This window comes from Parasteatoda tepidariorum, chromosome 7 (assembly GCF_982258835.1).
Source record: "Parasteatoda tepidariorum strain Cologne lab strain chromosome 7, Ptep-v5.0, whole genome shotgun sequence".
Taxonomy (NCBI): domain Eukaryota; kingdom Metazoa; phylum Arthropoda; class Arachnida; order Araneae; family Theridiidae; genus Parasteatoda; species Parasteatoda tepidariorum.
Window position 1 is genome coordinate 71,859,820 of NC_141761.1, and position 27,511 is coordinate 71,887,330.

Here is a 27,511-nt window from a genome sequence, read left to right on the forward strand (position 1 = left end):
ATTAATCTGATTCATCAAAAATCGACACCATCATGTGTATAAAAAATGTCTGCGTGTGTGTGTGTCTGTGCTTATGAAAAGTTTATAAAGAAAAAGAGTGTGTCTGTGATTATAAATAGTCTTTGTTAACTGCTAATTCTTCAGATAATAAAAATTACGAGCAAGGAAAAACCCTACAATTATATTACAAAATTACTGATAAAAAAAATTGGAAGATTCTGTACGTTCTGCTTGATTTCTTTTAAAAGTTTAAGAGTTAGTTACTAATTTTGTCAAAAGAAGAAGCTAACTGAAAAAAAAAAAAAAAAGACAGGTGATGCTTACTGAAAGAAAAAAAAATATTTTCAAAATTGCCACCATTTGCATTAACAACGTGGTGCAGTCTGAGTACAAAATTAACAGACGTTTATGCAAATGATTTATTTGGAATGTTCTTATATTCAGCAGTAAACCTTGTTTAATAGTTTTTCCAGTCAGCAGCGCCACTTGTTGACAAACTTATTCACTAATTCAGATATTCAACTAAGAGGGAAAAACTGATTTCCTAAGCAGAAAACATCAAACAGTACATTTCTATCTCCTTCGAATTATTTTTCAAAACATCGATCATTTTATTTATTTAGGATTCAAAAGAATTTTTTTTTTTAATTTTATTTCCAAGTTCCAAAAGAAAAATTGTAATAAAAACAAAAAGCAAAACTGAAGCAGAATAATAAATACTACACATAAAACTTCTCAATCAAATTTTATTTGATTTCTCTACTTCACATCCAGGACAATCACAGTACAGACAACATGTATTCTCAAATTACATACAACACAACTAGTCTAATACTAAAAATATAAGTGTATTATATGACAAACTGACACCTGCACATTTCATTTTCTACTTCCAATAAGATACTATTGAAAAATGGCACTTCTAAGAAATATACACGCACAGATATAAGCTAACTGAATGTATACAAGTCAGGTACATTGCTTACGGAAATGTTCTTTTGCATAGATGAGTCGATAAGTTGACTAGATTTAAGCAATCTATTCTAATACAAAATTTCTACAAAAATCTACACACTCGAATGTTATGTTCAATGAAATGATCTTAAATAAATATGACATTCTAAAATAATGAATGATAGTGATATGCTGATGTTATTTAGATAATAATAATCCTTACTTTGTGTGGTATTTAAATGCATTAAAAAACTACGAAAAGATAAGTAGATTGTCCAATCCCTCCTCCATTGTGATCTTTATGTTTTTTCCCCTGAGAAATCTCAAAAAAAAAAAAAAAAAAAAAAAAAAAAAATCAATTATGTTCGAAAAATAAATAATGAATATAAAAATTGGAAATATTTAAAATTTCATAGTTCTTCTTGGTCCTAGGTTCACATTTGCATTAAAAATTGCTGATAAAGTACCTTTCTCATTATTGCAGCATTTAAAAATAGTAATACAAAGGTATAACTAACACCGATAGGTTAAAAATAATTCTCAATGAAAATTAAATCTAGATATTGAGTAACATTTTTCAGGTACAGTAGGTGTGTATTACAGAAATAGTAATGCTATTTCAGCTTATTAAAATAGTATTTCAAAGATATGATTGATACCAATATGGGAAAACGATCCGTTATGAAAACTAAATCTAGATTAACATTTTTCTTCACTTTTTCAGGTACTGTGGGTAAAGTTATCATGCGGACTGCATTCCTGAATTTCATCATTTTAAAATAGTATTTGAAAGATACAATCAGTAGCATCAAAAACATTCATCAAAATTAAATCTACAGATATTATGTAACATTTTTACCCCAAATCTTCCAGGTATTGTGGGTCTTCCAGGTAAGGTTAAGTGCATTTTTCTAAAATGGAAGGATGATTTTTAACCTAAATGACTAGGCATTGCTAAATTATGTTCGATTTCCATAGATATAACTAGGTAGACAGAAATGGGATTGAAAATATTCTAAAAAGGAATTCTAGAATAATTTAGTATATTAAAGAGAGAGAAAATTAGTATTAAAATAACTATTTTTTTTTATGTAAATAATAAATAACGCTTCTGACTTTATCTAAGATTCAAATATATTTATTGTTTAGGTATTTAAAGAAAAAAAAAGAGGGCATAAAATCGATTACTAAAAACACAAAAGCTTCATCTCTATTACTATTATTTTTAATATCTAAGTTAATATTTTTAAAATGAATATTTGGCACAAGGAAAATTTTCATGTTAAAAATATAATGCGATTTTTAAAAACTATTTAAGAGTGAAGTTTTTATTATTCTTTACTTAAGATTATACTCCCCCCCCCCTTTTTTCCCCTCTCTTTTGAGCCTTGGTGGCTTAGGCGAGAGAGCGCTCGCCTCCCAATGAGATGAATCGGAGTCAAATGCCAACAATGCTGGTCGATTCGAATTCCGTACCCGGCTTGCACTGACCACAGTACCGACATAAAATATCTTCAATGGTAGACGGATCATGGGTTAGAGTCCCCTTGCCGTCAGGCTAACAGTGGGAGTTTTTGGTCGTTCTCCTCTCCATGTAAAGCAAATGCGGGATAGTTCCATCAAAAAGGCCTTCACGAAGGTAAATTTCTTCCAATACTTGGATCCAGGAATTAACTTGTCTTCTGGATGGGGTTCAAAATTACAAGGCTATGGAGTTAAACATTGGTAGTTGGAAAGCCTAAATTGGGTCGGCTGTTCCACGCCGGTTATAAAATAAAAAAGTGTCATCTAACCCATCATCCAACTATCTAACCCAAGACCCTTTTTAGTGTCATCTAACCCAAGTGTTAGCACACATCTCTGTGCGACACTATGTTATGTCTCAGACCTGAAAATTTAAATTTTCAGTTAGTAGCCAATGGCCGGTACTCTAATAACTTAGTCGCCACTTTTTCCTTAAATCTAATGAGTCTGTGATCGATATTAATAGGTCTTTTTCATTTAATAGCCCCTTTTTGCAAACTTTTTCTTTTTGGCTTGGTTAAATTATATTTTATTAAAAATTATATTAGAAATAATCTATGGCTATAAAAAGTTAATTCATCAATAAAAATAATATAAATATGTTAGAAAACATACTGATTTTAAAGAACTAAATTTAAAAATATTTTGAGGACAAAATACATTTAATGTAAGCATTACAAATTTGAAATATGTGAATTGTTGAATAACTCTCTTTCTACAGGAATCTTTCAATCACAAATTGATGGATCAAAATTTTGAATGGAAATTGGACAATTTAATGAAAATTCTGTTTTCTAATTTTTCTGCCTTAATATACTTTCATCATGAAATAATTCTCAAAAAAAAAGTGCGGGGAAAAAAGTGACTGGCTGCTTATATAGTTTAAGTCCCCACTATATTTGTTGACTCGCCACGTCACGATTGCTTATTTTCAAGTTCTGTACATATCAGTTGAATCTCTCTTTTTTGCCTAATCCCTCTACAATAGCTATGGAAACTGAACTTAATTTAGTCACGTTTGTCTAAGTTGAAAAGGCCAATTTGTTTCATTTATAAAGAAAACTATTTTATTTATTGAGTTATATTCATAAACTGATTTTGGCAATAATTGGTGAGATGATTTTAAATATCACTGCACACAAAAAATCTATCAAAAAATCACTTTTTTCTGTAGGTAGATCTACTTTTGAATGACTTGCATAATAAAGTATATTTTTAAGTTAGCTATGTTGAGCTACTAAAACGAGATAAGAGAAAAACTATTTTAACATTAAATTTTTTTTTCCATTTCATTTGTTACCAGCACACCAAATATAATCAATATCAGTTTTAATGAACAACTGAACAGTTCTAAAAAAAAAGATATCAATATTTGATAATCAGTAATAAAATAAGTTTATATTAGCTTAAGATTTCTAAAATTGCTAACCATTATATGTCTGATGCTTGTTTTATTATGTAAGGCAAATTCTACATATAAATACTTTTTATCAACTAGCCTTAAAAATATGCTTTGGTGATAAAAATAAAAAAAAATATCACTAAAATTTTTAAAAAAAATTTACAATATCACAAATTTTTTCACAAAATAATGATGCATAATAATTATATAATAACAATAAATGCAATTTAATGCAAGAGTGGGACGCACGAAACATATTTTTAAAAGTAATTAGCCACACAAATCGGTGGACTATTAACAAGCCACAATTATGAAAATCTTTTCTCAAAGAAAAGAGCACAATCTGCAATTTTTTTTTTCACTCTAAAAATAAGTGATAATAATAACAAACTAGAAAAATCTAATAAGAGCCAAAAATCAGTCATTATTTTTACTTACCTCACTATTTCATAAATTAATGAGATTTAGACTCTAGACTTTAAATATCCCCTAAGTAAAAAGATAGCACTTTTTTTAAAAAAATAATCTAATAATTCAAACCAGTCTATAATTTCACTTTACTGATACAAATTTCTTTGTTTGATATTAAAATTTTTCACATAAAAATATGGGAAGGGACAGTCAAACTACATGTTTAGACAAAGCAACTGTATTGCAAGTGTTGATCAGACTACCAATATTGAATTTGCTATGGTTTAGAATCCCCTTGCCACCGAGCTAACAATGGGAGGTTTTCCTCTAAATATAATGCAAATGCGAGCTAGTCTCATCAAAAGTCCTCTACGAAGGCTAGTTTGTTCCCAGTTCCTGATCCAGGAATTCCCTTGTCTTCTGGATAGGGTTAAGAATTACCAGACTATGGAATTAAACATTGATAGTCAAAAACTCAAAAATGGAGATCAGCTGCTCAACGACGGTTATAAAATAAAATAGCTTTAGTAATTTGACGGCTCCACCCAGCACAGAAGATTGCTATACTAATTTTAATAAATTAATAATGTCTATTCAAATATAGCTTTTTTGGCTCTACAGAAATAATGTAAAAAGTTCCACAGCCATAAGTAGTTATAACTTTAAAGCTGACTTCACATATTTATTTTAGTCTAGTAGTGTCTTGCCAGACACTTCATGACTTAAGATGTCATCACCATGTCTAGCTCTTTCGAGAATATTTGTACTGTTTATAGTTATTGAATGTATGAACTATGGTATTTTAAATGAATTTTTTTACAGGTTAAGGTTTTATTTTATATTCTTTTGGGTTGGCTTGGTATGCTTTTAAAAAATTTTAACTTTTTAACTGCTGTTGTAAAAAGAACTGTTCTTAGTCGACATAGTCATCACAAAGCTTTGAACTACCAGGTGTTTAGTAGTTCAAAAAATTTGTATTTAAAATGCTTTAAAAAATTTAACTAATTTAAAGTTAGTTAAATAATTTATATTATTGTACTTTAAAAGGCAGGCGTGGTATGTTAAGGCTCAATTAAAAGTATTAAATAAGTTAGCAATGATTATTAAAACAATAACCTTAATACTAATTTTTAAAAATCACACTTTTCCTATTAATGTTTCAAATTAGAGTACCTAAATATGGGATCTACATTTTTTTTTCTACGAAAAGAAGAAAAAATGAGAATAAGTTGATAAAGTATTGCTTAAACTGTAAGGGTTACATAAAAATAATAAAATATAGTAACTAAAATATAAAAAACAAGAATATATAAACTTTTCATAAATATCTTACAAACTAACAAAATGTATCGATTAAGTCAGAACATAGGCTAACAGACAGAGATAGACAACAAAAACAGACCAAAAAAATTGTTGTCTCCTATTTCATTTCTTTTATGAAATTCTCTGATAAAATAACTTAATTATGAAATTAAACAACTAATAATCATAATTTCTCAGAAATCAAAATAGTATTAGTACGAATTAATTGAACATTCAATTCTCCCAACAATAAATTCCTCCTAATACCATTACTATTGTCTTCTACTTGAAAATATGATATGACATACAGAAAAGAATAAATAAAATTGTACAAGTCATTACAAAGAGAAAACTTGGAGAATATAATTGCTATAAGTATAACTTTAAACAACAAATCATGATTCTTAACAAATCAAATTAGTATACTTTAAATTGAACATTTAATTCTTTCAACTATAAATTCCTCATCAAATAATACCATTATTATTGTCTTCTATGTGAAAATGTGATGTGATATACAGAGAAGAATCACATGATAAATAAAAGCGCACAAGTCAATACAAACAGAAACATAGAAAATATAATTGCTAAAAGTATAACTTTAAACATGGGCTTTTCAAAAAATGACTTTGTACTATTTGATCTAAACTCTCTCAAAATACAATAAACCAAATAAATCAATTCTTTAAATATCAGGAACTACAAAAAATGCATAAATATAAATAAAGTATTTATCACAAAAAAAAAACAATTTATAAAAAAACTAATTAAATGACTGAAAATAACAATAATCACAGTTGTAATAAATAGAAAATATCAATGCAACAAAAAAATACAAGCAGAATTCATTCAGAATTCAAGAGGAATATTCTTAAAGATTCTTAACTCTAAGTCAATCTTTTGCTTTATTCATGTTTTCGGAAGTTTTTCTTTTTTACATAACCATCATTAGTAAAAGCAATAAATTATCAATATCTGTTTTTCACTAAAATAAAAATATTTTAAATTATATTTAGATTTTGTTTTCTCATATTCCGAATCAATCTTGGATTCATTTCAAGTGTAAAGATTTTTACTGCTGTGTAAAGTATGCTTGCCGTTCAAGACATATTTTTCGTATCAAAAAATAATCTATTCTCATCAAAATAATTATCATTTAAATTTCAAATGAGTAAACACAAAATTTACAAACATTTATAGCATTATTACAATCCTTTCCGCAATTTAAAGATTTCATATAATTTATGCAAATATTTTATTCTTTCAATCCAGAATTTGGCACTTATTTTTTGCATAATTATAACAAAATATTCTATTGCATGCATAAAATTTACAGTTATTGCACATATTATTGCATTTTAATAAGCTTTATCATTAATTCTAAATTTATTTTTAAATGTTTAAAACCTATGAATATCATTCTATTTTACTTTGTTCACTAGCTTTTAAAGTTTTCCTTTTATTTTACTAAGTAATCAAAAGTGATAATTATATTGAAAGATTTATGGAGTTTAGTAATACTATTCACAAAAAAATATATTTGGCAATTATTTTGCGTAAAATCATTGATTAATTTTAGTATAGTTTCCTAAACAACATTGGCTAAATAATACAACTCTTTTCGAAAAAAAAACTCATTAAGTTAGAATTTCCTATAGCTATTAATTTAGAATTACTATATTAATAAACTTTCAGAGTTTAGCTATTCTGTTCACAATACATTTGGGATATATTTTAAACAAGAATTATTTTAAAAGTTTTTTAGCTTCCTAAATAGCTTAAATTAACAAAGAATACTTCGGAAAATTATTAAGAAAGAATTTTCGATAGTTTTGTTTAGAATTACATAAATAAACTTTTCAGAATAATTAATTAACAAGCTTTATAGAGTAAAAAATAGCAGCTCTAACTAAGATTTAAATTAAATGTTTAGTCGCATAACAAAAAGTATCAACGTTTAAATAAAATATTTAAAATTTTGTTAAGTGAGTACCTGAAAAGATGCATGTGTAAAAAAAAAAAAGGTTGGGAAGACTACAGATTAGCTTAGCAAAAATGAAAAACTAATTAATAATGAAATAATGAACTATTAATTATCATATCAACAATTGGGAAGACTTTCACACATGTACTTGCTCATCTGCCTACAATAGAGCACACCTTTGAAATGATGTTTGCTGTACAAATTTCTTATTAGTGAGGTAGAAACGTTATGAAAATGTACATCTTTAAACTTTTAAAAGTTATATTAATAAATAGCAAGTGAAATTTAAAAGTTTTTTCAATAAATTATTGACTAGGAATGCACTATCCTTTATGCAGAGTCCCACAAAAATTAGAGGGCCAACATGAACATTGTAAAAATGTAGGGTGTTTTTAAATATTATTTAAAAGCTATATGAATTACTTATACGTGTGTAACTGATTTTTTTATCCGAGTGAAAATGAAGAAAATTAAAATGATTTAATGAAATTAAATGTAAATACATCTTATAAAATACTGCTACAAGATTGCAAAATATATTATCACAACAAATTGATAGGTATAAAAACAAATAGCATCACTTTATTTAACTCAAACTATTTACTGTTATTATTAACTAGTGATATTTACTATTGTTAATAACTTTTGCGTCTATTAAAAAAATCTATAATTAAAACAATATTACCGCAATTAGAATTTTGAAACTATAGTTTCTTTTCTTCATGTTCTTTTGTTTTAAATTTTGAAAATTTGTAAGTGACTGGTAAGACATTCTTTCATTCCAAACACTGAACCCATTGTAATAAACAAAACTTACAAACGAAATTAAACAGTCATTCTGAAAAAGGCTAAACTAGATCAGTAACTTACTATTACAAAGCATGGCTGGAAAAAAATTTTTTACTTTTTCCTTTTTTATTAATATTTTTATTAATTTTTAAGCCAGTTCAGAGGACAAGTCAACAAGACTTCATGGCCCACTGTTGTCCTGAGGGCCATAGGTTGTGCATTCCTGCCATTTAGCATATTTTTCTTAACAACAATTTCAACATGCTTATTCAATAAACCAGATAATAAATGATTATCAGAAATTTTTCTTATTGAAATCATCAATCAATTACATAAAAAGTAACCCTTCAAAAAAAAAGACCAACAGTTTCAGAAAAATATAAATTCACAACCTTGATAATTTTTACCTATGTACAAACTATAGTAAAATATGGGCAATTTCGATATGAATTATTTCATAACAATGATGGATACCTTTACTTTGATGAACATTGCTAAATATTTGCATAGTTAGGTTAAATATATCCCTATAAATGAATTACATAGTCAGAAATAAATTACATTGCTAACTATTCATTTCATAAATTCATGCATTCAATGATTAAATTCACAACAACTTAACTCATGCTCTCTAAGGGCGGTTCGATCATCAAAAGTTTTATTGCAGAACTTACATGAGTGAGTTCTTAAATGCACATTGAGAGTATGCTTATGACGAAAACTTTTACCGCAGATTTTGCAGACGAAAGGCTTTTCCCCTGTGTGCACTCGCATGTGCACTATTGCTTCATTTTTTGTAACAAAACCTTTCTTACAAAAATCACAACTGAATTTATGATGGCGTAAATGACGAGCACAGTGTATATCGAATTGCTGTTTTCCCTGTGTTGAATAATTACACATTGAGCACTTATGCAGTTCTCCTTGCTCTTTGTTAACTCCAAATGATTTTGCAAAATTTCTAAATGTTAGCATCATAGAAGACTCAGGAAAAAATATCTTATCACCTAAAATTAAGAAATAAATATAACTCAGTTGCTTTAGTCCAGTAAAAAAAAAAAAAAACACTGTTATGTTAAGTTATTTGCTATGAAATGATCAGCAATATTTTGCCAAAAAGCTCTGAAGGAATAAAATGTGGTCAGCATGAGGTCTAACATTTAAATCAAGTGTTTTTAATCCTCTTCAAAAACAAAAATACTTATAAAGCCTAACTCTGATATATAAAGCCAAATAAATTAACAGTATATAAACTAAGTCAATTATATTAACTCATTTTAAGTTAACTGAAAAATAACAAGCAAGACATTTGACTACTGGAGCTGAATAAACTATTTATCAGAGCAAAACTTAAAAAAGAGACTCTTGCATGCTGAGTCAAGATATTGGGTTTAATAGGCAATAAAATATAAAGTATTAATAAAAATTCTAACCTAAAATGTGTTGAATTATCAAAATTCTATCTATTAATAAAAATTTGAAACTAAAATATGTTTTAAAAAAAAGGAATACTAAAATCATGGCATTTTTGAAGTGAAGGAGAGTGGTAAATCATTTCAAAACTAATTTTATTTTTTAAAAAATTGCATAAGAAGTTGTGATTATTGAACAATAAATTTTATGAAAAAAGGCAACAAAAAATACTATGTTACAATATTGCAGTTTCATAACATTTTCTAAATAATATTTTCAGTATATAATATAAGAAGGTGCCTACTTTGGTAAAATTGTTACCAGCTATTGAACTATGTATTTTAAATATGTAATAATAATACAAAGTAGAAATATATAAAGTATATATTACATTAAAAAAGACCTATTTACTTTCTTAAGTTTTACAAACTTACAGATATTGGCTATAAACTGATTAGTCTATGGAATTTTAAATATAGTTATTAATAATTACTATGTTAAGATGCAACACAATAATGCTAAAATACAATCTTTTAAATAGTTAAATTATAAATAAAGTATTAAAGATATTCATCAAATTAAGGTATGAGAAAAAGAAGTAAGTAAATTTGCAATTACTCATTTCACTGTTGCAAAAAAATTTGTAAGTAACAACAGCAAAAAAAAATAATAATTTGTTAGTTTCAACAGCAAAAAAAAAATAATAAAATCGTAATTTTCTTTAAATTAAAAAAAAAAAACGTTTACTAAAAAACATATTTTTAAAAAAAATATTTCATAATTAAGTATTTTTTTCATTTATTTTTCAGTATTTTAGCTTATATAATCAAAAAATACTTATTTAATCAATACTTCCAGAAAAAAATTTTTATAGACATAGAAGTTTAATTTCATTTTATCATAAGTTTGATAGTTTTTATTGTAATTAAAAACATAACACATATAAAAATACAACAAAATAAATATCAAATTTTAATATCATATAGCATTTATGTTTTATAGTTTTATATTATAACCAGTGCTTGGAGTTTAATAATCTCAAAATAGAGACTCAATTTTTCAAAAATACCCTAAAAAAGAAAAAAAAGTTTAGTCAAGGTAACTGTCACCAAGCTAAGACCTTCCCTTTACCATATTACAATATTTTAGAAACAAACAACTAAATGAATTTGAAAATTAAATCTATGTAGATATAAACTACAATTAGATTATAAGACAGCTCATTATAAAAAAAAAAGTCCCTTTTAAAAAAAGTCAACAGTAAAGCTACAGTTTTTAGAATGGGTTTTAAATTACTCAAATATCAATCAAGCTTAAATCAAATTTAATTTGCAGAGTTATATTGGTAAGTTACCAACAGGAAAGTAAAATATGAAAATGACCTTCTGGTCAGAAATATAGATACCCCTATAAAGAAATAAAAATAGAATATTTTATCAGATATAAAGTTTTTTAAGTAATATTTTATTCTTTACGAGATTTGCAGAGGATTTCAAACCAAATTCAATTGAACTTCCTTAAAGTATCCCTGTACTTCACAGGAGTATTTCATTTGATAATTTGAAAATTAAAAAAAAAAAAGTTTAGTCATTACGATTTTGTCTCTAAGTCAATCTCTAATTAACCCACTGACGATTCTGCACATAAAAGTCATAAATAACCTGCAGTCTTCTCTGCATAACAAAGCCTGTTTTTCCATGTACTTCAATAGAGAAATAATGCATAGGGGAAAAACATTCACCCTTTTTTGCCATTTCGCATAACCGCCAGTAGGTTAATGTCATTACAGTTAGTTTAAAAAGAAAAAAAATTGTTTTTTTTTTTTTTTTACATTTATAATGCAGTAAGTCCATTTAAATTTTTATAAAAACAAAGCATTTTTATGCATATTGCACACTTCAAAAATAAAATATTGAAGAAAATCATGAGATAAAATTTCTTTCCAGAATAAATAAATATTTAAAAATTAAAAAAATGATAATTAAGACTGAAATCAGCACAAATGGAAACTACATATTTCATTTGAAAATTGAAAACTAAAACAACGTGTATCTTAAAACTGTGGTATTATTGGGCATGTTATAACAAAGCTTAACCATGAACATATTAAAAAAAAATACTTAATGATTTACATAGGTAAATTTTATGATACACTGGTTAAACTTTATAATTAAGGCTTGATAAACATTAGATTTAAATCACCAAAGATTTCATAAACACAATTTATAAGAACGACAATAATTTCATTAAACTTATATGTGAATTTAGAACTACAATGTGCACTTCATATTTAAAAGTGCAAGTAAAATAAAGTGGTTCTTACAATGTCTGTGTACTATGCACTCTGAGTAAAATCACAGAATTTTAAAAATATATAACTATGCACAATAAAATGAAAATTATATTAAAATTTATGATGCCATTAAATTGAATAAAGATAATGTCATTAATAGTATTACTTTTTCTTGTTCATGCGTAAAGTTTTTAAACCCTCACCCAGTTGTTGTGGAAAATTTGAGGAACTCCTCAGAAATATAATCCCTGCAATAACACTGATTCAAAGTAATTATTGCTAAAATAATTAGGAATCTAATTACTTAAAATGTATTGTTTTACACCTAATACTTTGAATTAAGATAACTGCTGCCCATTTCCTTCACTTTATTTGTTAAACAATTTAAAAATTACTACTTTTCAATATCCTTAATTTTTCATTTCTAGTCTAAATACATAACTGCTCATTTTTCAGTATTAATGATAAACAACAGATTTATTCATGCAGAATTTATGCAGCTTAATAAATAAATAAAAGCTATATTTTTCTTTTAAAAAAGTGTTACCACAATTTCAAAGATGAAATTCTGACAAATCATGATTAAATAATATGAATACGACTTTGAAATTAGAAATTTTTTACAGATTTCAGACCAATACCAAAATAAATCAATTCAATTAAAAAAAGGTAATAAAATCATATATTTTGGCATGATTATCTAAAAAAAATTCACTTATCTCATAAAATGTGCTTTGATTATTGCAATTGAAAATTAATTTCATTTTACCATACTATACCATATTTTAGTAAAAAAATATAGTTAGAACAAATTAAGAACTATACCAAGAATTATAAACATTATGATGTACAATATAAATATATTTTACTAAACACAATTTGCAAAACAAATTGAGATAACTATCTATTTTACTTGAATCTTCATTTTTAAACACAGTTGTTTTGCTTCTAACTCTGTGATAATTTGCTTCAAAATGAAAATTAAGGTAAAGCATAAAAATTTTCACAAACTCCATATTATAGAAATAAATTGATGAAACTTAAACGACTAGAGACTGCCTTTCTCAATGTTTAGAATAATTTTCAAACTAGTATCTTATTGGCTCACACTTCAAAATAGAGTCATAACTTCAATCTCAATTAACTATGGTGTAGTCATAACTTTGATTTCAATTAACTATGATTTAGTCATAGTCTAGTTTCAGTTGAGTATAATTGATCATAGTTTTCTTAACAACTAGTGCTTTCTTTTAGCAATGAATTTTTTAAAAAAAGCAAACAAAAACAAGATTTAAAAATAACATTACAACTAAGGTAACCTTAATATAAAATAAATATGTAAATCATAAGTAGTTAACAGAAATTTTCCTAAAAAGTGAAACATGAGAAAAACTTAAAGTAGAAAGAGTCATAATTTATAAAATAATTTGAAGCAAATAAAAGAGACATTTTGCCCTTCTCAATTTTTAGAAAAATTTTAAAACTAGTCGTATTTTGGTTCACACTTTAAAACAGAGTCATAACACCAGTCTCGATTAACTATGATGTAGTAATAACTCCAGTTTCAATTAACTATGATTTAGTCATAACACCAATTTCAATTAAATATAGTTGATCATAGTTTTTTTTAACAACTAGTGCTTTATTTTAGCAATGATTTTTTTTAAATAAAAATGCTTTAAAAAAAAGAATCATTACAAGCAAAGTTACCTTAATATAAAATAAATATGCAAATCCCAGAAAATAGTGTACAGAAATTTTCACAAAAAGTGAAACACGAGGAACTTAAAATCTCAAGTAGAAAAAGTTATAAATTATAATAGAATTTAAAATAAATAACGCAGCTTAAAACTAAATTATTAATTAAAACAAAACTCAAAACATTATTTTGCAATTCTATATTTCCAATTTTTTAAACTATAATAAACATGAACTCATTAAATACACCAATGAGTAAGATATTTTAATAAAAATACATATGTTGAGTTGAAACAATGAATTAATAATATAAATCAGTAACACTGAACATCACTAAGTTTAAACCAAGTTAAAAATATTTTCTGAGACCAAAAACAATTTTAAAAATGCATAGAATATTTAAGCAAATGTGAGTTTCATTTAAAAGGAAGTTACAAATCGGTCACAAACATAGTTAAGTATTGACAATAAAATAACAATTCTATCAATTACTTTACCTTTTAACTTTCTTATAATGAAATTTTAAAATAAAAACAATTCATCAAAAAGTAACTGCAAGCATTGAAAACAAACATGACTACAATTATTCCAGCAATAATTTCATAAGAAACAATTCATCAAAAAGTAACTACAAGCACTGAAAACAAACATGACTACAATTATTCCAGCAATAATTTCATAAGAAATAGTTATAAGGTGGAAAGTTCAGCACACATAATCATCGGGACTTCAGCAAATCCAGAAAATCTTTTTTTCCAAAAAATAACTCTTTAAGGTAAACAAAGATTAAAATGTGTTATACAATAGAAAATAATAAATTAATAATAATCTATTTTCATGTAATAACGTTTTGTTACTGATTAAATGGCATTTATTTAACTGAAAAATGGTTAGTATAAAAAAATAAATGACACTGATGAAATTAAAAAATAAATAATAAGCAGATGATAATTTGAACTTTCATAAATAAGAATTTGTTTTTATCTTCTTTTATTTTTCAGTTGATGTGAAGAATTAGCAGATAAAAATAACATTAAAAAACGTGCTTTGAATTTTTAAAGTAAATTAATCTTATTTAATAAAAATAATACTCTTAAATATGAAACAGAATTGAGTAAATTGTTTGAGGCATTTTTAAAGATTTCAAAATGGTCCCAGTCTATACGGCACCATTTTCAGATAATATTCTAATGGATTAAAAGAAACTTCTAACCAACATATGTTAAATTAATATCAATACATTAAAGGCTCAGAAAATCTAGTACAGAGATAAAAATACTAAATTCTCATCATTTGCCTATTTTTCTAACTATAAAAAAGTATCTTTATTGTCAAAAAAAAAAAAAAAAAAAAAAAAAAAAAAAAAAACAATGTGACCAAATTAAAGATATGAAAAAAATGACAATGTTTGATGCTAAGAAATAATATAAAATACTTTTACCTTGCCATTAGACATTTTACCTTAAGTTCCAACAAAATAACGCTTTTATCTACCTTTGTGCTTAATAAAATACCATAACATTCCTTTTATGCTCCTAATTCAAAGTAGTAGTCATGAGATGCTAAATCTCTTCCAATCAATGCTTTACCTAAAAAATGCCCAAAAAAATTACTTAAAATAATAATAATAATAAATCAAAAATATTTTTAAAGTTTAACTTTGAATATTATAATGCTTTTAAAATTTAGTTTTATTTATTTTCTAATTTAGATAAATTAAAGATGCATTGTACATAATACTTAGAAAAAGATTTTTAATGGAAATCAAACATAAAATATTCAAAAATTACCAAAAAAATAAATACATTTCATAAAATTCAAATTCAGAACAGTCAAGAAAAATTCAGAATTTACTGATAAAAAATTTATACAAATTATTAAGATAATAAGTGCAAAAAGGTCACAATCTAATTTAAAATAATTATTGCAACCAAAATTATTCACAAATTTTTCGAATAACACCATTTTCCTATTAAATCACATAAAAGTTTTTTTTAAATCCACTTAATAAAAGTGGATTTAAAGAAGGATCAGATTTAGTTCTGATCAACTATGATAAAAACTATTATTTCAAATAAAGAGAAGAAAATCAAATTAAAATTATAACATTGTGATCTTACTAGTAAAAATATTAGTATAATTTAAATTATATAAATTAATATTTCTTATTGACTATAAAATGTAAAGTTATTTCACAGGTTAATAAATATGTTAGCTTTAAAACAAAACAATATACAGACATAAACTTGTAGATAAACTAATAACACACATTAAAAAATAGTTATTTAAATAAAAGCTTACATTACAGTTAAGAGTATGAGACCTGGGAAAGAATGATGATGAACATACTTATTCCTAAATCATTTCTTTTGAATGTTATAATTAAAGATGGCAGAAGATAGTGAGGATGATTTTTTTCACAGAATTCATTAATATTTCTTTCTGCCTTATGTTTCTCTAGAAGTTGAAAAAAGGATGATAAAAAATTAATTAAGCACATAATGCACTGTAAGTTTAATTCATATAAAAAATACCACAATCAAACTTTTAAATAAACATGACCCAATCATGGCCAAGCAACTAGCTACATTTTCAGGACTCTATCTATTAACAGCCAGGTAGGAATTCCGTGTAATTTCGAACCAGTTCAGCATCTGAGCTTGTACCACTCTTTCCCAACTTCTACACCACAACCAAAAAGAGAACTTTCAGTCAAGATAGATTTATCATACACCTTGCCGCTTATACACACCAGTTGCTTGGTTCGCTGTCAGGAACAAACCCACTACCCCTAACTCTCTAACTAGCTGTGTGAGTGACGTTAACTGACTGCACACCAGAGCACTAAGCATACAGACATAGCTATCTGAAACATACTTCTTTTAAAAGTGGCCATTTTCGTACTTAATGCAAAGCTGAGAGCTAATCACAAAACGTTTTGTTATGAGGTGGAGCTCTCTTATCAAAGCTTTATCCTACATGTCTTGCACAAGAACTTTTTCAGGTTTTGGTGTACCAAAGTCTCATTAGATTTAGCCCAAACCCTTGTTTCCAAGATAAATAAAAAAAAATACCTATTGAATTTAATTTAGATGAATATCATTGGAACAAGAAAGTCGGGGAAATATGTGTCACACATTCTTCAGTGTCTTTAACTCAGTGTGCTCAAGTAAATCCTGTTGACCAAGGATTTCCCCAAGGAAGAAACATTATAAAATAATTAAGAAACATTATAAAATAACGAAACACAAAAATAAACAAAATACAAACGCAAAATCTTCGCAATTAAAAAAATAATTGCAAATGTTTTCAGAATTTAATGGCTCAATCTTAGTGTATCATATGGCTGCAGCAAATCACCAATTAGGAACTGCATGACGAGGGATTTAAAAAACTTACTATTTTTTAATTATCTGAAAAATACAAAGACATTTGATGAGAAACATACAAATATATGAGAATATAAAAAAAATCCAAAAATTAAAAGAGTTGAGTTAGCTATATATAAAAAAAATTTTAAATACAAGATGTCTTCAAAATGATGCTTAATACATTTTTTTAACAAATTTATAAATATTATTCACACAAGCCCTTCCACTACACACCCATTTACAGTTGTTATACAATAATTATAGTTAAAAAAAGGTTCATTGGATTTTAATTTAAATTAGCATAGATTGAAAATAAATTCTTTGATAAGTTATGGACAAAAAAATTATTAATTTTGCAACCCCACCCAATGATTTCTCCTAGTTGCGCCACTGAGCTAAGCCGAAAATGAAGGTAATAAGGAGACTTTTGATGCGCAGGACATTCAAAATTATAAACATGCTCAATGTTGTTACAATTAAAAATTGCTTTAAAGTGGTAACAAAATTGAGAAATATATAAATGTCTTAAGCTATCGGTATTGATTTTTAAAAAAATTTCGATCTAAGAAAATATGTACAAATGATAAAACCCTTCAGAGTACTTTAGTAATGCTTAAATGGAAAACAAATTTAAATATTTTTAAGAAATCTTGAACAAACTTAGCTACAACTTTTTGATTTCTTTGAGGTCATGGCAACTCCGACGTGAAATTCACCCATACATGTAAGGGTTTAGGTTTCATTAATGCAAGTCACATGTTCTTTGTTTTCTAAAAGTTAAAAGCAAAAAGATACTGTAATGTGTTTATTTTGAGTAATAATAAATAACATCCAGTTCCTGACACTTAAATTTGACAAAAATGGTATAATTAAAATATTTAACATAATTTGAAAAAGTAAGTTAGCTTTGAAAATATTCTTTTCAAATTTTATTTAAGTTATATCTTATGTAACTAACTTAAATGTCATTTAAATCTATCCTATATTAATAAGCTTTAAATATTTTTTTAAGCAGCAAATTAAACTATGTGCACACACAAGTTTTCTGCAATATATGACAATAAGGTAAGTGTAAGCTCATTGTGGCAAACAAATTTTTATGTGTTAATATTAAAATTTAAAATAAAGTATATTTTTTATTTAAATCCTTAAAGTCAAATATTTTTAAGAGAACGTAAAATAAAAACTATGTGTTTCATTGATTAGTAAACATAAACAAAACATACATTTATTCTAAAAATCATGTTTGGAAATTACTATAATTATGTTAAAAAAGAATAGGTGCAGAAATGGACTTTTCCATTTCCGTATTTTTATTTGTTCTTCATTAACATTGTTTGTTTTTTTAGCTTTAGTCTACTATAATTATGATTAAAGAATCCAAATAACCTATGTTATTTGCTTACTGACAGGAATTCGGTAGGATTTGGTAAGCCTTGTTTCAATTATTAAAGGTATAATTAACACAGGGGTGATTGTGAGCCCAAGTAAAAATTCCAGAAAATTTCTTGAGTTTAAAAAAAAAAAAGAAAAAAAAAACAGTTTAAATTGAAAAATTAGAAAACAAATTTAAACAAAGTTTTTTTCCTTTTTCTAAATATTTCTTAGTTTACTTAAAATATATTTAAAATTTTACACATACCTATGATGACCTGGAGAAGTAAATAAAATTTACAAATATGTCTTTCTTTCTTGAGTTTATGATTATAGCAACTATTTACTGATAAAAAAATGAATATTAATCATGAATATAGGCTTATAAAGTATCTCTCTGGCTCTCCCTCACAAACAAATAAAATAAACTGTGCTTTTAAGTTCCACCTTTGAAAACTTGATTTCCGGAAACTTCTGTGATCAATGATTTTTTGAAACGTCTGGACCTTCGATCTCCGGAAACTTCTGGATCGCTGTTAGCGAAAATTCCGGAAATCCGGATTTTATCGGGAGCACAATCAGCCCTGTTAACATGTTCATGAGGATAGCAAATTCATTGGGTTAAAAAATTAGGCTTAGTCAAATGCTGTCTACATGAGTCATAGGTAAAAAGACTCTTCATACGTAAAAAATAGTAAAACAAAAGTGACATTTACTAAAATTTTGAAAAAGTATTAAAATTCCTTGACAAGAAGCTAAATAAATCAGGTCCACTCGCTAATATATATATATAAAACACACAAAAACAAATTCTATATAGGTTCTTAGGCCAAAATTCAAATAATCTATTTTTTATAGTTCAGTTGACTCTAAAAAACAAACTATATGTTTACTTGTAGGCATGCAAATTGTATAATTTTTTGTTTGTCTACCACATTTTCAAACAAACAAGTTGTTTTGTTTTTTTTAAACTAAAAAGATAAGTAATGATAATTAAATTGATAAATAATTAAATTGGAAAATATAAATAATAGGTTTGCTTAAAAAAAATTGAAACAAACAAATTCTTCCTCAATAATTAAAATAATTCTTCCTCAATAATTCAAATTAATTAAAACAAATTCTTTCTCAATACCAAAAGAAAAGAAAACTCCACATATTTAAAACTGAAATAAATGTGAAGTCCATGCTCTCATCAAAATCAAACAGAAGAAAAACGACACACATTTAATCTGAGAAGTTATAGAATAAACAATAATTGAAATGAATAAGAAATGTATTGTAATGGAAAGTAGTACATAGATAATGTCAAGAAGCGAAGAAAAATTTGAATGAATAATTGAAATGAGTAATAAACTCAAATTCTTTTGAAAAGAAGAATATTAAGAAAATATGCTCACACATAATGTGATAACTGATTATAACCCAAAACACAAATAAGGATGAAATATAACACAATTAAATTCAATATAGGTTGCTTGTCAGAAGCATCAAGCAAGCTTTGGTATCACTGAAATCTGAGAATGTTCTGGAAATTCAAAGAGGAAAAAATTAATTGACTTTACAAACAATTTATCCTTATAAATCATCATACAAAAAATCAACAACAGATTCAATGTTATCTTCATGCTGTTTTCCTCCCAAATTTCACTCAGTTAAATGAAAGAATTATCTAGTCTTAGAGAGGGGGTACAGTATTATTAAGATACATTCTTAAATGAGTGAAACATACTACTCTGTTTAAAGAAAAAGTGTCATAACAATTGTATTCGAAATTTAGAATATCTTGAAAACCATACGAAATACCTGTGGATTTTAATAAACAACAAAATATATTTTTTATCTAATCATTGCTATTAATATTGGGTTGGCAAGAAAGTAATTTGAGTTTTTTTTAGAGTAAAATAAAAGTGAATTTTTTCAATATAAAAGCTGAACTTTAATCAGCCAAATATCGTTCATACTTTTCTTTGATCTTTTGACTACTTTATGGTAACCTTATGATCATGTGCTTAAAAAACTTCCAGTCCTTATCAGCAAAAAAACTCAACCAAAAACAATATGAGATCATTGTTATCAATGAAATTTTTACCATATAAAAAGTTTTGTAAACTTTGAAATAAATGATAATCTGAAGATGTAAGGTGGAGGACAAATGAAAGATTGCAAAGAAACGTGTTCCTTTACGACAATTCGTGGCCTCACAAACTTTAGCATCACGTATGAAATTATTGGGGTTCGGTAAGGAAGTGATGTCACATACCCCATACAGCCCTGACCTTGCTACAATGGATTATTATTTATTTCAAAGTTTAAAAAACTTAATATGGGAAACATTTCAGTAATAAGTAACCTCAAATCGCACTTTGTTGAGTTTTTTTCTGATAAGAACCAGAAGTTCTATGATAGCTGGATCATGAGTGGCCAGAGAAAGACGGCAAAAAGTCATCAAACAGAATGGAAGATATTAGACTGATTTAAGTTCCTTTTTGGTATGGAAATAACTAGTTTTGTTTCACACTAAAAAAACTGTAATTACTTTTTTTTTCAACCCAATAGATTTTGAGCTTATAATTTTACAGTATATTAACATACAAAACTGTAGTACTCCTTAAAAGTTACATATTAAAACAATTAAACATAAAATTATCACAGAAGTATCAAAATTTTATTCAGAGTCTCCATTGCTTTGGAATTGGACTGAATACTGGTTAAATATAATTTCCTTTCTTTTTTATTATTATTATAATACAACCATACTTTGTGGAAAGGAAGATAAGTCTTTTTCAAAGGAATAAAAAAATTCAAGAGATCACAATCGAAAAATAATACACAAACAACTCCATTTAAAATTTTAAACCTAGTTATGAAAATAAAGAGAAAAAACATATGGTTCAGGTAGTTGAGAAAAACCAAATAACAGATATTTAACATTAATTATATATTTTTAGCTGGCTCTTAAAAAAATTTAAAAATAAACATAATTTTTTTTTTAACTGAGTACTACACATTTAGATATATGATTATTATCACATGCGAACTAAAAAATTCAATGTGCACTAAATAAACCAATGTTATGAAGATACTTCTAAAATCTAAAAAATTCAAAATAAAATTTATTTGATTTATTGAAAATAAGATATTTTGTTATTAATGTGGTTGTAACGAAAGAAAGATAAAAAAAATAATAAAAAAGCAAAACCAAACATAACTTAATGCATTTATTTTTCAAAATAAAGCAATAAAAAAACTATACATAATGGGACAGGATATAAACTTAAGAAATTAACAAACATAATTTAAAGCAAAATTAATGTACCTATAATAATGTACGAGAAATCATATACATAAAACAAAACATATTAACTTCTAGTTACAATTATCATTAACACACAAATCTTTTACAAAGATATCAATGATTTTCAAGAATAATTTTTCTCCATAATACAGGCTCTAACTATATACATATGTATATTTATATAGAATGATCTTATTTTTTAGATATTGATGCAAACACTTGGCAAGAATTGAAAGTGGGCAAGTTTTAAAACTAATCAATCAAATATTTTCAACTTTTAAGAAAAAAGTCCAATTGTGTATTATTACAAAACAAAGATAATATGTTAACATCAATTAACAAAAACATTTAAATAATAAGCATTGGATAAATATAAAAATTATATAACAGTCAAATTAATAAGAAATTAAATATTTTTAAATACAAAAATTCAGAAATTAACATCTTGTCATAATAAAGCATAAAGTATGAAATATCCTATAGTCACAATTATAAGAGTAGAAAATTTTATTATGTTCAATATTGAAACATTTACTTACAAACATAAAACAATTTTCAATTGAACTAAAAGAAAAAGCGAGAAAATATTTAATTCAATGTACACAGAACATACATGTAAAACTTAAATATGTAATGTTTACAAACATTTTAAGAGATATTAGATTTCAATAAATGTATAAGTTTTACACAGTTGATAGTTAAAATAATACTCTTTAACATTCTATTAAACAAACTTTACTTAGATAGTAAATGTTTTATTAAAAATGAAAAAAATCTACTTTTAATTTTATATCTTAGAAAATCAAAATAAGAGAATAAGTTTCAACAGAAAAAAGTCAAACAAATTTAATTTGGAACACCTGGAGATTACAAAATGTTACTTAGTTTTGGTTCCCCTAAGTAAAATATCGCCCATCAATGAAGAAAGGAATAAATAAAAATTTTAATTTTGAAAAAAATCCAATGAAATTAATACATTTGATTTTAATAATTGAAAGAAAAATCTCATACTGTAAGCTTTGGACTGATGTAAAAATAAATAAAACGACACTATATTATTAGGGATGAAACAAGTAAGTACAAAATTGATATTAGTAATGAATAAAAACTTGAATTTTATTTTAAAGAATTATTGAATTACAAAGAAAAAGGAGTCCAATAAGAATAAACTGAAGTGAAAGAAAAATTGAAGATCTCAGCAGTTAAAAAAAAGGGTGGACGCAAAAAATATATATAAATAAATGTGGAATTTGTGAATAGTTTTTTACTTACAGGTTCCTACAGAATACCATAATTAAAAAAAAGCATTTTTGTCTACATAAAAAAATTTGAAAACATCTATACACGCATTACAGCAAATTGTATATAAATTATTTGGTGCTAAATCTATCAGTGAGATTCAATTTAAAATTATATACACAAAAGGTTTAGAAAATATTAAGGTATGTAATGCAGATCATGTACTTCCCATAAATTAAAAACTGTAAGAAATTGGGCATCATTTTAAATTCAACTTATTAATATTGTAATTCACCTAAGTATATAAAATATTTTATTAGAAAATTGATAACTTGAAAATCAAATAAGTTTTCAAGAAACATTGAAGCTCATTATTCTGAAATCAAGATGAATTAAGTAACTTGAAACAGGAAAATAGTTAACTAACGTCTATAAATGAAATATAAAAAAAAGAATACAAAAATAGTCAGATCATACAGAATATATATTTAAAAAATTCTTTCTATTCCAATTACTTGCAAAGAAATTAAGAATTTGCTTACCTTTTAATAAAAAAGAAAATACTTATATAAAACATGGAGATCCTAAATTAAGTACAAAAAGGAAATATCTTGGAAATCGTAAAAACATGTGTGAATTTGATTCGCGAGTTTTTCAAGAGACTCATTTGATTGAAGGCCTGTTTGGCAATACAGACACATTTATCATTTAAAAAAAAAAGAATTTTAAATTTGTAATATATATATATATCTATTAAGGCTAGAATATAGCAAATAGAAACTAATTTGTGACAAATTAATTTTTTCAAGTCTAAGCAATTATACAGCTAATTAGCTATAAAAATAGCAAGCACTAAAAGTTGTGCTGCCAGCAGAGTTCTCTGATCTAGAATTAGTTTTTTTCATAAAAAAAATAAACTTTTGTCTAAAAATATGATAGTGATAATGATAACAATTTTAATGACAAATAATACTCATTAACTACAGTCGACACTCAATATATCAACCCTGGCATCTAATAAAAAATAAACATTATATCAATAAATTGTTCTTATCGTGCGTGTACAAAAATTATGCAAATATTTACTTATTTCAGAAATTTATTGAACACTTGGAAATAAAGTTTATGAAGAGCGGAAGAAATGAACACATACTAGACATCATTCTGATTTTTACACACCTATTCAAAATTAGCTATTGCTTATCAATAATTTAAGCATTGTACCTTTACCTTTTAGACATTAGAGAACAACAACCGAGAATAAGAATTTAGGGGGTTTCGTCACTTTTCTTCCATTCATAACGTGTTCAATATGTCTTATTTTTAATGTGAGGTAATGTCAAGAGAATAATGTTTTAAAAAATTTTTTTGCAATTTTTTCAAACAAATTACTAATTGTCAATCAAAGCAGGTATGCCTTACACAATGCTAAATGTCTTGGCATTGATTTTTTTAAAAATGACAAAAAAAGAAAATTAAACTAAATTTTAGTTGCTATATTGGAAAGGAGGGCAAGTCTAGACTTTCCAATGAGCAATAATATAGCATTGTGATGAATAATAAACAGGACATTGCTCTGATGGATAAATTAATAGGTGGTCATACTTAAGAGTGTAGACTGCAGTAAAAAAAAGAATTATGGAACATTAATTGTAAATGGCAATAAATATAAACATTTCAATATATATAGGCTTACTATCTTCCTGAGGAAATTAAAAAACTGGTTAATAGGTTATTCTAAAACTCACAACTTTCTTTTTCCAATGTAAAAAAAAAAAACAAATAAAAAAACACTTCTGTTAGACAATGTTTAAGAGGAATTAAAATAGGAAAGATAAAACAGTGAAAACTTAAAATATCTTTTTAGAAACTGAACCACCAGTTTTTTATTCATCATTAGATGCTGATAACCCTATATGAATGTAATCCAAAATTACATTTAAAAAGACTCAAAGCACATTGATAATCACACAGAAATGACACAGCAAAAAATATTACGATAAATTTAGAACACTCACAGGGGTCTGTCTAAGTTTTTTTATGAGGTAACTATTTTGTGAAAATTTAGAAGTAATTTGTGAAAATTAAAATATCAACACAACATGTACGGAATATCATTTTAATTAGTATTTTACTAAGTACTCAGCACACTTAGCATATTGAGATAACAGTATATTGAGTTAAAATAGCAGATTTTTAATATTAACATACTCAGACAAGTTTTGGCGTTGTAATCGGTTAATACTGAGTAGTTGTAAAAATTAAATATTTATAAATCTAAATAAAGATGAAGATTTTTAGCAATAAAAAAAAAAAAAGAAAAATATGTTCAAACATAAATTTACAGCATGCAATCATTTACTATTGCTAACTCATAAAAAAAGACAATTGTACCACAAAGTTTTAAAAGGCATGGAGGAAAATTTGCTTTTTTAAAAAAAGTATTTTGCGAAATTACCGTTTTTCTTCAAGTTGAATTTGTGAAAGTATTGTTTGATCGAACGGTGAATTTGTGAAGGAACCGCTAGACGGTAGTAAATTTGCCCTGGACAGATCCCTGACTAAACTACATGAAAATAGTTTAATAGATGCCTCAGCAGTCTTATTCAATTTTTCTGTAGAAATTTTTTAATTAGGTCACATTAACTTCAAAAATTAGGTTAAAAAGTTTAACAAAGTTAAAATAATCCTACAGTCAGGAAGGCAATGAATTACTTAAAGGCATGAAGAGCCACCCCCAGCTTATCTTAGAGTAATTAGTTAAAGTGCCTCAGTACAAACGTGTCTTGAGGAAAGTATCACCTCCCAATTTTTGCAGGGATTTAAACAAGAAGTTGGAGAAAAGTGACCATCTTAATGGAAAAACACTATTGAGATAACCCTTAGTCGATTTATGAGGCTATTTTACATACGAAGGTGAATCGTTTTCTTTTTTCATTGGCTATATAACATTATTCGATTCATTTAGCGATTCAACTTATACGCTTTAGCATGTGAAATATGTAGAAAATCATAGGGGGATGAATAAAAGTTAAAATGCATTCCTGAAACAAAATTAAAATAGAATTTTTTTAAAGAAAGAAATTTTCTGTATTAATCTGCATAGAATGAAAATTAAAATAATTTTTTGGAAATGATACAGAAATTTTTATTTTAATACTTTTATGAGTTTTTATTACTAATCATATTTTCTTCCTAATCATAAAATATTTGTTTTTTTTAAGAACATCTTTAAAGTTGAGATTTGGTATTATTTTAAATAACAAGGTCCCCCTTTTAGTACAAAAAGAATAGGGAAGTTTTGTGTCCTAAGAATCCTTAGGTTTTTAGTCTAGCGGAATCACTGCTCATCTAGTACTTATCTTAGAATGAATAATTCAACAGAATTTGAATACCTAAATATTTTTGACAAACAAAAGGAGAAAGATATGAAAATCCTTTTGAACAGATATTAAGCATGGGATCTGAACAGGGCATATAGGGAAATCAGAAAGATGGTAGGCTTAAAAATATGAAGAAATCAGAATTAGCAATTTTATGAAAGAAACAAAAGCTGAGCAATCAAAATTTGTAACTACTTTTACCAGAAGTTAGCATATAGATTTCCATTATATTGTTTTTCATAGTTCAATCTTTACACAAACATGCTTTATAATATGATTAAAAAAAGTATATGACATGCAATGTCTTACTAATAAGGCCTTTGCTTAATTTTCAATTTCAGCACTATTTGTCAAATCAAAATCAAAGCTATAAGAATTAATGCAAAAATCAGAATAACTATAATTGAAATATTTCACATAATATAATGAGAGAAAGAGTATAAAATAATAGGCACAAATATGACAACATAATAAAAAAGCAAACAATATAAATTTTTTAAAGATAACATTAAGACAAATGTCATTAAAAAAAAAAGAAATTAATGATCTTTTAAATGAGGGAATGAAAATGAAAGAGTTATCCAAATATTTTAGATTACGTAATTAATATTATGCTAAAATTGTAAACATATTTTATATGAGACTAAATATTAATAAACATTAAATAAAAATTTCTACTCCAAATATTCTTTAACTTCCTTTCTAAATTAATTTATACCTCATTACAAAAGACAGGTACAAAATGACTAAAATATTAATTTTATTAATAACTGAAACATAAATCTTATGTAAATGATAACCGATTAACTGATTACACACTTTTAACATTAATTTAGTTTAATATCTGTAAATATCTCATAATACGAGTTAGTTTCTTCAAAAAATTCAAATGATGGTAAATAAATTTTTAAAAAAAATTGCCTTACAAATCCTGATATAAATAGATTTTGAAAACATAATGACACTTAAGACCAATTTAAAATTAGCGAGTAAAATATATAATAAAAATACTTAAAATACAGGATACAGATTTAAGTACAAATAATAAAGAATTTCACTTAAATTTTAAAATAAAT

At 25.6% G+C, this 27,511-nt stretch overlaps 1 long non-coding RNA gene across 1 annotated transcript; it reads right to left on the bottom strand.

The window, feature by feature from the left end:
* Positions 1-728: 728 nt before the first annotated feature.
* On the bottom strand, positions 729-26,941 carry LOC139426009 (uncharacterized). Its single transcript, XR_015435578.1, has 3 exons — positions 16,072-26,941; positions 15,212-15,359; positions 729-9,373 (listed from the first exon to the last, which is right to left on the bottom strand). It is a non-coding gene; the product is annotated as an uncharacterized LOC139426009 (long non-coding RNA).
* Between the last annotated feature and the right edge of the window lie 570 nt (positions 26,942-27,511).